Source organism: Mus caroli, unplaced genomic scaffold (genome assembly GCF_978045245.1).
Source record: "Mus caroli unplaced genomic scaffold, Mus_caroli_1 scaffold_13, whole genome shotgun sequence".
Lineage (NCBI taxonomy): Eukaryota > Metazoa > Chordata > Mammalia > Rodentia > Muridae > Mus > Mus caroli.
In genome coordinates, this window is record NW_028227268.1 from 105,278,029 (window position 1) to 105,291,656 (window position 13,628).

A 13,628-nucleotide genomic window follows, 5' to 3' on the forward strand; every position below is an offset into this window, starting at 1 on the left:
TGGAGAAGTCTTTACATTTAATCAGAGAGTGGTTGATTACTTCGTAACATTTGTGCCACTATTTCACCAGAGAACAGGTCATTGCAGTGGTTGGTAGAGTTCACAATTGGGTAAGAATATTGGTGAATAATATCCCCCAGCAATCTGCACAGTCCTTAGGGCACTACTAGCACTACTAAAGTTAAGCAGCAGGGAGAAAAAAAAATCCAGCTCAGCTCCAGCCTGACTTCTTTATATCATGTGACCAAAGTGTGCAATGATTTTAGCATTGGGTCTTACCTTCAAATTCTGTTGGACAACCAAGAAAAATGTCACTTGTCTTTATTATATTGAAGACCTCTGAAGTATTCCTGGGCAAAAAAAAAGGTCAGAAGGTGTGTCATGCCTGACACTGTGATTTTTAATAACCTATGGGTCCTGTCAGGAACACTGTTTACCCACATGGATACGTCAATTTACATGGTATATTTTCATTATTGCTTTTAAAAAGGCCTTTAAAACAGTACGTGTTCCTATAACTTTTTATACACCTTTAGTTTTTGTTACCCACTTCCTCCCCTGCCTCCTCTGTAATTCTCTATCCTCCTTATAGCTACGTAGAGCCTTGTAACTCCAATATTCTCCCCTCAACTTTTCTGTCACATTTCACTAAGATTTATATTATTTCTGAACTTATCATTCACCTTTAAACAAATGCAAGAAAATATTTAAAGTTCATGGACTAAAATGTGCTACTATTTTACAGTTTCTAAATTTGGAATTAGGTTGGAATCTTTTCCTGAATCTCAGACATAATGCCATTTACAAATATTTTAATGCAGTAGTTGTACAATGTTATGCTTAATTAAAATGTTTCACTTGAAGTTATTAAAACTTTGTTATAGTTTCATGATGTCTCTGTTGCTGGGATAAAACACCATGACAAAGGAAATTCATAGAAGAAAACACTTACTGAGCATACAGTACCAGAAGGATATGCATCTATCATGGCAGGGATGTATGGCAACATGAGAAAGACATAACAGAAGGGGTAGGAAGCTGAGTGCTCACATCTAATAATAAAAACACAAAGGGGTGGAAGAAAGAGAGAGGTGGAGGGAGAGGAAGAGAGGGCAAGGGGGCAAAGGGAGAGGGGGTGGGGGACAGAGGGGGACAGAGGAGGGAGAGGGGGCAGGGAGGGGGAGGGGGAGGGACAAAGAGGTGGCAAGAATCTTTAAACTCTCAAAGCCATTCACTGGTAATGTACTTCCCCCACCCAGGCCATACATCTTGAAGCTCCCCAAACAGCGCTAGCAGCTGTGGATGAAGTGTTGAAATAGTCTACCCTATATTGAACATTTCTCATTCAAAGAAACACTGCCACCATTTTCTTAAGACAAATCCTGGGAGTTTGTGTTATATGCACTGGATTCTCTAAATAGCACATTTTTTAGTTGTAGCATCAGAGTTAACCACAAATGTCTTACTCTCTTCTGTGCAGTTGATCCTTCTGACACTTCTCATTGGCAAATATATACTTTTAGAAAAGTTTTGTGAGACATTTTGTATAACACACATTTCCCTGACCCAGTTTGGAAATGACAATCCCCATTGGATTCTGGAGTGTCTGTATTTTTCTTCCAGGAAGGTCTTAAAAAGAATAACATTTCCTACTTAAAGAAATATCATTCTGTGATTTTCCATTACCCTGGGTAGAAGCACAATCAACATTAGATGTGCAAAAATAAATAAATAAATAAAGAAAGAAAGAAAGAAAGGAAGGAAGGAAGGAAGGAAGGAAGGAAGGAAGAAAGAAAGAAAGAAAGAAAGAAAGAAAGAAAGAAAGAAAGAAAGAAAGAAAGAAAGAAAGAAAGAAAGAAAGAAAGAAGTTCCAGCTTATACAAATACCACAAATGCTATTTGTGTAGCCTACCCAGAAAAATTCCTTACTCATCCTTTATATTGCCAGAAGTATAGGCATCATTCTGTTTGATAAAAATCAGTAATCCCAGCTGTTCTTTTAGTGATGGAGACAGAAGAGCACTAGAGTCAACTAACATGGGTTTGAAACTTCCCTTCACAATGCAATGAGCTGTTGTCCAGTTCTAGACTCACAGATGGAGCAATAAATACAGCACTGTTCTAACGTTGATAAATCTGATTATATTAAATCTTGAAAAAAATATTCAACTATAGTCTTGAGTTTATGTTTCTAAATGACAAAAAGATATACAGTCTTTTAAAAGTTTTATGTTTGTTAATATCTAGGAAAGATGTCAGATCTTAGAAACTTTGCCTAACAGATTGTTCTGCATCCTTAAAGACATAAAAATACATTTTCACAATGAAAACATTTCTCAGGTTGGTTAAAACTGGCCAGTTATTTATTGTGTTGGAATGTTGCTCATAAATATACATTGTATATAGACACTTAATGGTTAGTCATTCTACTGGACATTTACTCAAAGATAAATAACTAAGTTATTATATAGAAGCATAAACAAAATATAGCAGTGTTGCAAAATGTATAAAAGATAGAGTATGTTATAAAATTCAAGACCTCTCCTAATCTCTAAGAAGTTTGTGTAAAATATAACGGGCAGTATGAATTTCAGGCCAACAGTGAACTCACTAAGGAAAATCATCCCTGAATTAGATAATAAATGCTTTGGGTTTTGTTGTTGTTGTTTGTTTTTTGTTTATTTATTTATTTACTTTAATGTTTTTTTAATTGGGTATTTATTTCATTTACATTTCCAATGCTATCCCAAAAGTCCCACCCATGCTCCCCCACCCACTCCCCCACCCACCCACTCCCACTTCTTGGCCCTGGCGTTCCCCTGTACTGAGGCATATAAAGTTTGCATGACCAATGGGCCTCTCTTCCCAATGATGGCTGACTAGGCCATCTTTTGATACATATGCAGCTAGAGACATGAGCTCTGAGGGTACTGGTTAGTTCATATTGTTGTTCCACCTATAGGGTTGCAGATCCCTTTAGCTCCTTGGGTACTTTCTCTAGCTCCTCCATTGGGGGCCCTGTGATCCATCCAATAGCTGACTGTGAGCATCCACTTCTGTGTTTGCCAGGCCCCGGCATAGTCTCACAAGAGACTGCTATGTCTCGGTCCTTTCAGCAAAATCTTGCTAGTATATGCACTGGTGTCAGTTTTTGGAGGCTGATTATGGGATTATTATCCGGATCCCCGGATATGGCAGTCTCTAGATGGTCCATCCTTTCGTCTCAGCTCCAAACTGTGTCTCTGTAACTCCTTCCATGGGTGTTTTGTTCCCAATTCTAAGAAGGGGCACAGTGCCCATGCTTTGTTTTTAATGGCATGACAAACATCTCTATTAGAAAGAGGGTAAGTTGTGAGTAGCTTACTCTGACATCTATTTACTCTAATCTGTAGCTCATCGTGCTTGTTTTCTTACCTCTTAGAATTGGCACAGAATACAAAAGTGTTGTTAACCCTTGGGTGGGCATACTGGTGATTAATAGTGCTCTTCTACTTGACAGTTAGATAACCATTTGGTGTGCTCTTTCTTATCCGGGAAGACCATTTCTCCCACTCTCAACATTCCTTAGTTGCTCTTTAGAACCTCATGGTTCTTTCTTGTCTACTTTAGCCTATTGTTCACTTTCTTCAGCTTAGGTTTAGGCAGTCATGTTGCTGACACTGTAGCCCTGAAAACATACATCCAAATAATAGTATACAGACTGAGCAGCTTGTATTGAGGAATATATATGTGTGTGTGCATATACATATATATTCCTCAATACAAGCTGCTCAACACACACATATATATGTAATATATTATATATATATGAATATAAATGTGTGTACATATGTATATATACACATACACTACTGCAGTCTCTGCTCCATTCCCTCTCCCTGCATTTCTTGTATACAGGATACATTTTGGGTCAAAAGTTTTGTGGGTTGGTTGGTGTCTTTATTGCTCCAATAGATTTCCTTCCTGGCTACAGGTCTTCAGCTTCCATATCCCCAGTGTTGTGGATCTTAGCTAAAGTTATCCCCATTGATTTCTGGGATCTTCCCCCATCCTTGGTCTCTGGCAGGTCCTCAATATTACCCAACCCCTCCACCCCCACCAGCTGTAGATTTCCATTCATTCTCCTGTTCCAATGGCGATCTCTCTTACCTCTCCACAATCTGATCCCAAGAAACCCCACATTCTCCTCCAGGTCCCCTCTCCCACCCAGTTTTCTTCCTCCTTCTGCCTCCTTTGATTATTTTATTCTACCTTCCGAGTGAGATTCAAGCATCCTCACTTGGGCCTTTCTTCTTGTTTAGCTTCTTTCGGTACATGGAGTGTAGCAAAGGTATCCTGTACTTTATGGGTAATAAACACTTAAAAGTGAGAACCTACCATCCATGTCCTTTTGGGTCTGGGCTACGTCATTCAGAATGAGATTCCAAAGTTCAATCCATTTGCCTGCAAAATTCACAATGTCTTTGTTTTTAATAGCTGAATAGTGTATCATTATGAAGATGCACCACATTTTCTTCAGTTGAGGGACATCTATGTTGTTTCCAGTTTCTGGATATTACAAATAAAGCTGCTATGAACATAGATGAGCAAGTGTCCCTGTGATACCGAAGGACATCTTTTGCGTATATTCCCAGAAGTAGTATAGCTGAGTCTTGAGTTAGAACTAGTACCAGTTTTTTGAGAAAACACTAAATTGATTTTCAAAGTGGTTATATAAGTTTTTACTCCTCCCAGCAATGCAGGAGTGTTCCCCTTGGTCCACATCCTCACCAACACTTGCTATTATTTGAGTTTTTAATCTTAGCTATCCTGACAGGTGTAAGATGGAATCTTAGTCTGGTGTTGATTTTCATTTCCATGATAACTAAGGAGATTGAATATTTCTGTAAGTGCTTCTTGGCTATTTGAGATTCTTCTGGTAAGAATTCTCTGTTTATCTCTATACCCAAATTTTTAATTGGGTTATTTCAGTAGTTGGTGTCTAATTTCTTGAGTAGTTCATACATTTTGGATATTAACCCTCTAGCAGAAGAAGAGATGGTGAAGATCCTTACCCAGTGTATAGTTCATACATGCACACACACACACACACACACACACACACACACACACACACATTTTGTGATGATTTGTATACACTTGGCCCAGGGAGTGGCACTATTAGTAGGTGGAGTAGGAGGTGTCTTACTGTGAGCATGGGGTTTAATACCCTCCTCCTAGCTTACTGGAAGTCAGTCTTCTGCCTTCGGAACAAGAGGCAAAACTTTTAGCTCCTTCTGCACCATGCCTGCCTGAACACTGCCACACCTTGATGATAATGGATTGAACCTCTGAACCTGTAAGCTAGCCCTTATATTTCCTTTATATAAGACTTTCACTTTTCATGGTGTCTGTTCACAGAAGTAAAATTCAAATTAAAACACAAATATATGTATATAACAATACTTAATGAAAAAAAGAGGCCATGGATTTGAAAGACAGCAAGGAGAGGTATATAAGAGAGTTAGAATCTGTAGGTAAATAAAAAGAAATGATAATAATGTGATGAAGTAAAAGAAATTATAAAAAGAATGCTGGTCAATCCTGTCATAACTTATTAAGAGAAATCATTTTCATTTCCATATTGGTTTTTTGATGAAGACTAATATGTTTGTCATGATCTCATTAAAAGTCCCTTTAATAGCTAATTCTGAAACATGCATGAATATAAATGCTGGTACCTAAGCAGTTTTAAGTGACAGAAGCCAGTGACATTGCAGGTCATTTGTGTCCATGTGGGAAATTGAATCATTAGTGTATGGATATGTACTAGCATATGTACTATTGGCAAAATTTGATGAGATGTTTCTGTAAAAAAGCCATGTTTAAAGCTTCTTTTTTTTGATTTTTAATATTTTTATTACATATTTTCCTCAATTACATTTCCAATGCTATCCCAAAAGTCCCCCATAGCGCCCCCCACTTCCCTACCCACCCATTCCCATTCTTTTGGCCCTGGCATTCCCCTATATTGGGGCATATAAAGTTTGCAAGTCCAATGGGCCTCTCTTTCCATTGATGGCCGACTAGGCCATCTTTCGATACATATGCAGCTAGAGACAAGAGCTCCGGGGTTCTGGTTAGTACATCATGTTGTTCCAACAATAGGGTTGCAGATCCCTTTAGCTCCTTGGGTACTTTCTCTAGCTTCTCCATTGGGAGCCCTGTGATACATCCAATAGCTGACTGTGAACATCCACTCCTGTGTTTGCCAGGCCCCGGCATAGTCTCACAAGAGACAGCTATATTTGGGTCCTTTCAGCAAAATCTTGCTAGTGTATGCAATGGTGTCAGCATTTAGAAGCTGATTATGGGATGGATCCCTGGATACGGCAGTCTCTAAATGGTCCATCCTTTCATCACAGCTACGAACTTTGTCTCTGTAACTCCTTCCCTGGGTGTTTTGTTCCCAATTCTAAGAAGGTGCACAGTGTCCACACTTTGGTCTTCATTCTTCTTGAGTTTCATGCATTTAGCAAATTGTATCTTATATCTTGGGTATCCTAAGTTTTGGGCTAATATCCACTTATCAGTGAATACATATTGTGTGAGTTCTTTTGTGATTGTGTTACTTCACTCAAGATGATGCCCTCCAGGTCCATCCATTTGGCTAGGAATTTCATAAATTCATTCTTTTTAATAGCTGAGTAGTACTCCATTGTGTAAATGTACCATAATTTCTGTATCCATTCCTCTGTTGAGGGACATCTGGGTTCTTTCCAGCTTCTGGCTATTATAAATAGGGCTGCTATGAACATAGTGGAGCATGTGTCCTTTTTACCGGTTGGGACATCTTCTGGATATATGCCCAGGAGAGGTATTGCTGGATCCTCCGGTAGTACTATGTCCAATTTTCTGAGGAACCGCCAGACTGATTTTCAGAGTGGTTGTACAAGCTTGCAATCCCACCAACAATGGAGGAGTGTTCCTCTTTCTCCACATCCTCGCCAGCATCTGCTGTCACCTCAATTTTTGATCTTAGCCATTCTGACTGGTGTGAGGTGGAATCTCAGGGTTGTTTTGATTTGCATTTTCCTGATGATTAAGGATGTTGAACATTTTTTCAGGTGCTTCTCTGCCATTCGGTATTCCTCAGGTGAGAATTCTTTGTTCAGTTCTGAGCCCCATTTTTTAATGGGCTTATTTGATTTTCTGGAGTCCACCTTCTTGAGTTATTTAAATATATTGGATATTAGTCCCCTATCTGATTTAGGATAGGTGAAGATCCTTTCCCAATCTGTTGGTGGTCTTTTTGTCTTATTGACGGTCTCTTTTGCCTTGCAGAAGCTTTGCAACTTTATGAGGTCTCATTTATCAATTCTCGATCTTATAGCACAAGCGTTTGCTGTTCTATTCAGGAAATTTTCCCCTGTACCCATATCTTCGAGGCTTTTCCCTACTTTCTCCTCTATAAGTTTCAGTGTCTCTGGTTTTATGTGGAGTTCCTTAATCCACTTAGATTTGACCTTAGTACAAGGAGATAGGAATGGATCGATTTGCATTCTTCTACATGTTAACAACCAGTTGTGCCAGCACCATTTGTTGAAAATGCTGTCTTTCTTCCACTGGATGTTTTTAGCTCCCTTGTCGAAGATCAAGTGACCTTAGGTGTGTGGGTTCATTTCTGGGTCTTCAATTCTATTCCATTGGTCTATTTGTCTGTCACTATACCAGTACCATGCAGTTTTTATCACAATTGCTCTGTAGTAGAGCTTTAGGTCCGGCATGGTGATTCCACCAGAGGTTCTTTTATCCTTGAGAAGAGTTTTTGCTATCCTAGGTTTTTTGTTATTCCAGATGAATTTGCAGATTGCACTTTCTAATTCGTTGAAGAATTGATTTGGAATTTTGATGGGGATTGCATTGAATCTGTAGATTGCTTTTGGCAAGATAGCCATTTTTACAATGTTGATCCTGCCAATCCATGAGCATGGGAGATCTTTCCATCTTCTGAGATCTTCTATAATTTCTTTCTTCAGAGACTTGAAGTTTTTATTATACAGATCTTTCACTTCCTTAGTTAGAGTCACGCCAAGATATTTAATATTATTTGTGACTATTGAGAAGGGTGTTGTTTCTCTAATTTCTTTCTCAGCCTGTTTATTCTTTGTGTAGAGAAAGGCCATTGATTTGTTTGAGTTAATTTTATATCCAGCTACTTCACCGAAGCTGTTTATCAGGCTTAGGAGTTCTCTGGTGGAATTTTTAGGGTCACTTATATATACTATCATATCATCTGCAAAGAGTGATATTTTGACTTCATCTTTTCCAATTTGTATCCCTTTGATCTCCTTTTGTTGTCGAATTGCTCTGGCTAGGACTTCAAGTACAATGTTGAATAGGTATGGAGAAAGTGGACAGCCTTGTCTAGTCCCTGATTTTAGAGGGATTGCTTCAAGCTTCTGACCATTTACTTTGATGTTGGCTACTGGTTTGCTGTAGATTGCTTTTATCATGTTTAGGTATGGGCCTTGAATTCCTGATCTTTCCAAGACTTTTATCATGAATGGGTGTTGGATCTTGTCAAATGCTTTTTCTGCATCTAACGACATGACCATGTGGTTTTTGTCTTTGAGTTTGTTTATATACTGGATTTCGTTGATGGATTTCCGAATATTGAACCATCCCTGCATCCCTGGGATGAAACCTACTTGGTCAGGATGGATGATTGTTTTGATGTGTTCTTGGATTCGGTTAGCAAGAACTTTATTGAGGATTTTTGCATCAATATTCATAAGGGATATTGGTCTGAAGTTTTCTATCTTTGTTGGGTCTTTTTGTGGTTTAGGTATCAGAGTAATTGTGGCTTCATAGAATGAGTTGGGTAGAGTACCTTCTGTTTCTATTTTGTGGAATAGTTTGTGAAGAACTGGGATTAGATCTTCTTTGAAGGTCTGATAGAACTCTGCACTAAACCCATCTGGTCCTGGGCTTTTTTTAGTTGGGAGACTATTAATGACTGCTTCTATTTCTTTGGGGGATATAGGGCTGTTTAGATCATTAACCTGATCTTGATTCAACTTTGGTACCTGGTATCTGTCTAGGAACTTGTCCATTTCATCCAGGTTCTCCAGTTTTGTTGAGTAAAGCCTTTGGTAGAAGGATCTGATGGTGTTTTGGATGTCTTCAGGATCTGTTGTTATGTCTCCTTTTTCATTTCTGATTTTGTTAATTAGGATGCTTTCCCTGTGCCCTCTAGTGAGTCTGGCTAAGGGTTTATCTATCTTGTTGATTTTCTCAAAGAACCAGCTCCTTGATTGGTTGATTCTTTGAATAGTTTTTCTTGTTTCCACTTGGTTGATTTCACCCCTGAGTTTGATTATTTCCTGCCGTCTACTCCTCTTGGGTGAATTTGCTTCCTTTTGTTCTAGTGCTTTTAGGTATGTTGTCAAGCTGCTAATATGTGCTCTCTCTAGGTTCCTTTTGGAGGCACTCAGAGCTATGAGTTTTCTTCTTAGAAATGCTTTCATTGTGTCCCATAAGTTTGGGTATGTTGTGGCTTCATTTTCATTGAACTCTAAAAAGTCCTTAATTTCTTTCTTTATTCCTTCCTTGACCAAGGTATCATTGAGAAGAGTGTTGTTCAGTTTCCACGTGAAGGTTGGCTTTCTATTATTTATTTTGTTATTGAAGATCAGCCTTAGTCCATGGTGATCTGATAGGATGCATGGGACAATTTCAATATTTTTGTATCTGTTGAGGCCTGTTTTGTGACCAATTATGTGGTCAATTTTGGAGAAGGTGCCATGAGGTGCTGAGAAGAAGGTATATCCTTTTGTTTTAGGATAGAATGTTCTGTAGATATCTGCCAGATCCATTTGATTCATAATTTCTCTTAGTTTCTCTGTGTCCCTGTTTAGTTTCTGTTTCCATGATCTGTCCATTGGTGAAAGTGGTGTGTTGAAGTCTGCCACTATTATTGTATGAGGTGCAATGTGTGCTTTGAGATTTACTAAAGTTTCTTTAATGAATGTGGCTGCCTTTGTATTTGGAGCATAGATATTCAGGATTGATAGTTCCTCTTGGAGGATTTTACCTTTGATGAGTATGAAGTGTCCCTCCCTGTCTTTTTTAATGACTTTGGGTTGGAAGTCAATCTTATCAGATATTAGAATGGCTACTCCAGCTTGTTTCTTCATACCATTTGCTTGGAAAATTGTTTTCCAGCCTTTCATTCTGAGGTAGTGTCTATCTTTTTCTCTGAGATGAGTTTCCTGTAAGCAGCAAAATGTTGGGTCTTGTTTGTGTAGCCAGTTTGTTAGTCTATGTCTTTTTATCGGGGAGTTGAGTCCATTGATATTAAGAGATATTAAGGAAAAGTAATTGTTCTTTCCTGTTATTTTTGTTGTTAAAGTTGGCATTCTGTTCTTGTGGCTGTCTTCTTTTAGGTTTGTTGAGGGATTACCTTCTTGTTGTTTCTAGGGTGTGGTTCCTGTCCTTGTATTGGTTTTTTTCTGTTATTATCCTTTGAAGGGCTGGACTCGTGGAGAGATAATGTGTGAATTTGGTTTTGTCGTGGAATACTTTGGTTTCTCCATCTATGTTAATTGAGAGTTTGGCTGGGTATAGTAGCCTGGGCTGGAATTTGTGTTCTTTTAGTGTCTGTATAACATCTGTCCAGGATCTTCTGGCTTTCATAGTCTCTGGTGAAAAATCTGGTGTAATTCTGATAGGCTTGCCTTTATATGTTACTTGGCCTTTTTCTCTTACTGCTTTTAGTATTCTATCTTTATTTAGAGCATTTGTTGTTCTGATTATTATGTGTCGGGAGGTATTTCTTTTCTGGTCCAGTCTATTTGGAGTTCTGTAGGCTTCTTGTATGTTCATGGGCATCTCTTTCTTTAGATTTGGGAAGTTTTCTTCTATAATTTTGTTGAAGATGTTTGCTGGTCCTTTGAGTTGAAAATCTTCATTCTCATCCACTCCTATTATCCGTAGGTTTGGTCTTCTCATTGTGTCCTGTATTTCTTGGATGTTTTGAGTTAGGATCTTTTTGCATTTTACATTTTCCTTGATTGTTGTGCCGATGTTCTCTATGGAATCTTCTGCACCTGAGATTCTCTCTTCCATCTCTTGTATTCTGTTGCTGATGCTCGTATCTATGGTTCCAGATTTCTTTCCTAGGGTTTCTATCTCCAGTGTTGCCTCATTTTGGGTTTTCTTTATTGTGTCTACTTCCCTTTTTAGGTCTAGTATGGTTTTGTTCATTTCCATCATCTGTTTGGATGTGTTTTCCTGTTTTTCTGTAAGGACTTCTACCTGTTTGATTATGTTATCCTGTTTTTCTTTAAGGATTTGTAACTCTTTAGCAGTGTTCTCCTGCAATTCTTTAAGGGATTTTTGTGCTTCCTCTTTAATGTCTTCTACCTGTTTACCAGTGTTCCTTTGTATTTCTTTAAGTGTGTTATTAAAGTCCTTCTTGAAGTCCTCTACCATCATCAGGAGATATGCTTTTAGATCCGTGTCTAGCTTTTCCGGTGTGTTGGGGTGCCCTGGACTGGGCGAAGTGGGAGTGCTGGGTTCTGATGATGGTGAGTGGTCTTGGTTTCTGTTAGTAAGATTATTAAGTTTAACTTTCGCCATCTGGTAATCTCTGGGGTTAGTTGTTGTCGTTGTCATTGTTTAAAGATTGGAGCAGAAGCTGTGTTCCACTCACCAGCAGTCTCAAAATCCTGTGGCGGGGGTCGTGGGTAGCTGGCGGTACCCCGGTGCTGGTCCAGCCGGAAGAGGCCTGTGGTCCTACTCAGGCCGGTTTTCTGCTTCCCTAACTAATGCAGTCTCTGGTCCCGCGCGCAATTGGATTGGAGCAGAAGCTGTGTTCCACTCTCCAGAAGTCTTAAGATCCTGTGGTGGGTGTTGTGGGTAGCTGGCGAGTGTCAGCCGACCCTTCACCCTAGCTACCAGATGCTGGTCAGACCGGAAGAGGCTTGTGGCCCTAGTCTGGCGGGTTTTCTGCCTCCCCAACCAAAGCAGTCTCAGGTCCCGCGTGATTGGACTGGAGCAGAAGCTGTGTTCCACTCACCAGTAGTCTCAAAATCCTGTGGCGGGGGTCGTGGGTAGCTGGCGGGTGTCAGCCGACTCTGCGCTCTAGCTACCCTGGTGCTGATCCGGCCGGATGAGGCCTGTGGCCCTACTCAGGCCGGTTTCTGCTTCCCTAACTAATGCAGTCTCAGGTCCCGCGCGCAATTGGATTGGAGCAGAAGCTGTGTTCCACTCACCAGAAGTCTTAAGATCCTGTGGCGGGTGTTGTGGGTAGCTGGTGAGTGTCAGCCGACCCTGTGCCCTAGCTGCCCTGGTGCTTTTCTGACCGGAAGTGCTGTTTAAAGCTTCTTACAACTTAAAATGGGCCTTTCATTTACCTCAGCAACAGATTTTCATGAGCATTTGCTGCTTTGTTCCCATTGCCTGGAAAAGAGTTCTAGTTCTTCAGTGCCAGAAAGGAATGATTGATCATGTTTGTGAAATTTCTAAAGGTACTATGCTGAATATTAATAATGTCTCTTTCTTTTCACTTTCTCTATCATCCTGCACACGATGTTTTTCTACCAAGATTTAATCATTCTCACATAGATCATTATAAATTTTGGATACATTTGCAGAATTTTCTTCTTTCAGCCCAAAATCTGCATTAGGTCAGAAAGGCACAAATTTTGATTCAAGAGGATAAGTTATTCATGGCCACTGACTAAAGGTTTTGCTTAGTTTTAAGGAATACCTTGAGATGTTGTATGGAAATTATCCCCAAAGTCTAGAAGATCTTTACTTTATTATGTGTATGTGTGTGAATAAACGTGTGCGTAATACAATTTCTATCTTTTGACCAGAATATGAAATGTATAGGACTACAGACACAGCATAGTTTTTTGGCGCTGGAGTTACTCATCTTGGGTCATTTAAACATCATGCCAGGGACTGAAAAGACAGCTCAGCAATTAAGAGCATTAAACTGCTCTTTCAGAGGATCAGGGTTCAATTCCCTGCACCCACTTGGTGCCTCACAACTGCCTGTAAGTAAAAGATCTGGCATCCTTAAACAGACATACATTCTGGCAAAACCCTAATGCACATAAAATAAAAAAGTCAAATACGGAGTAACTCTCAAATTTCCACTCTCTCAAGATACTACAAACCTCTCTTCTCCTCTTTGCCTCTATGATTGTCACTTTGTAAAACAATTTATGCTTTATTATATTATTTACATGTGCCTGGGTTATGTTTAAAAAATTAGCTACAATTTAGTCTTAATTCTCCTAAGATTTCATTATCTTTCTGCTAATAAAGGTATGTATTATCATTGAAAGACATTTGGGAAATTGAAAAGCAAAATTATTTGCATATGAAAATGAAGATTCACCTATGAAAAATGTAGCTTGTATCTAAGTATTTTGACTCTACACTTAGAAGTGAAGCGTAAAATGACTGACTGACCTTCTGAACCTTCCAGCTGCTTGCTCTGTAATGCTTTGAGTTTTCTCCACTCAGCACACAGGAACTGAACATCTTATGCAAGTCCAATGTGTGCCATAGGACATGGCAACAAAACCTTCCACCCAGTTAACCTCTACAGCCTCTTGGTAGCAAAGTTCTGT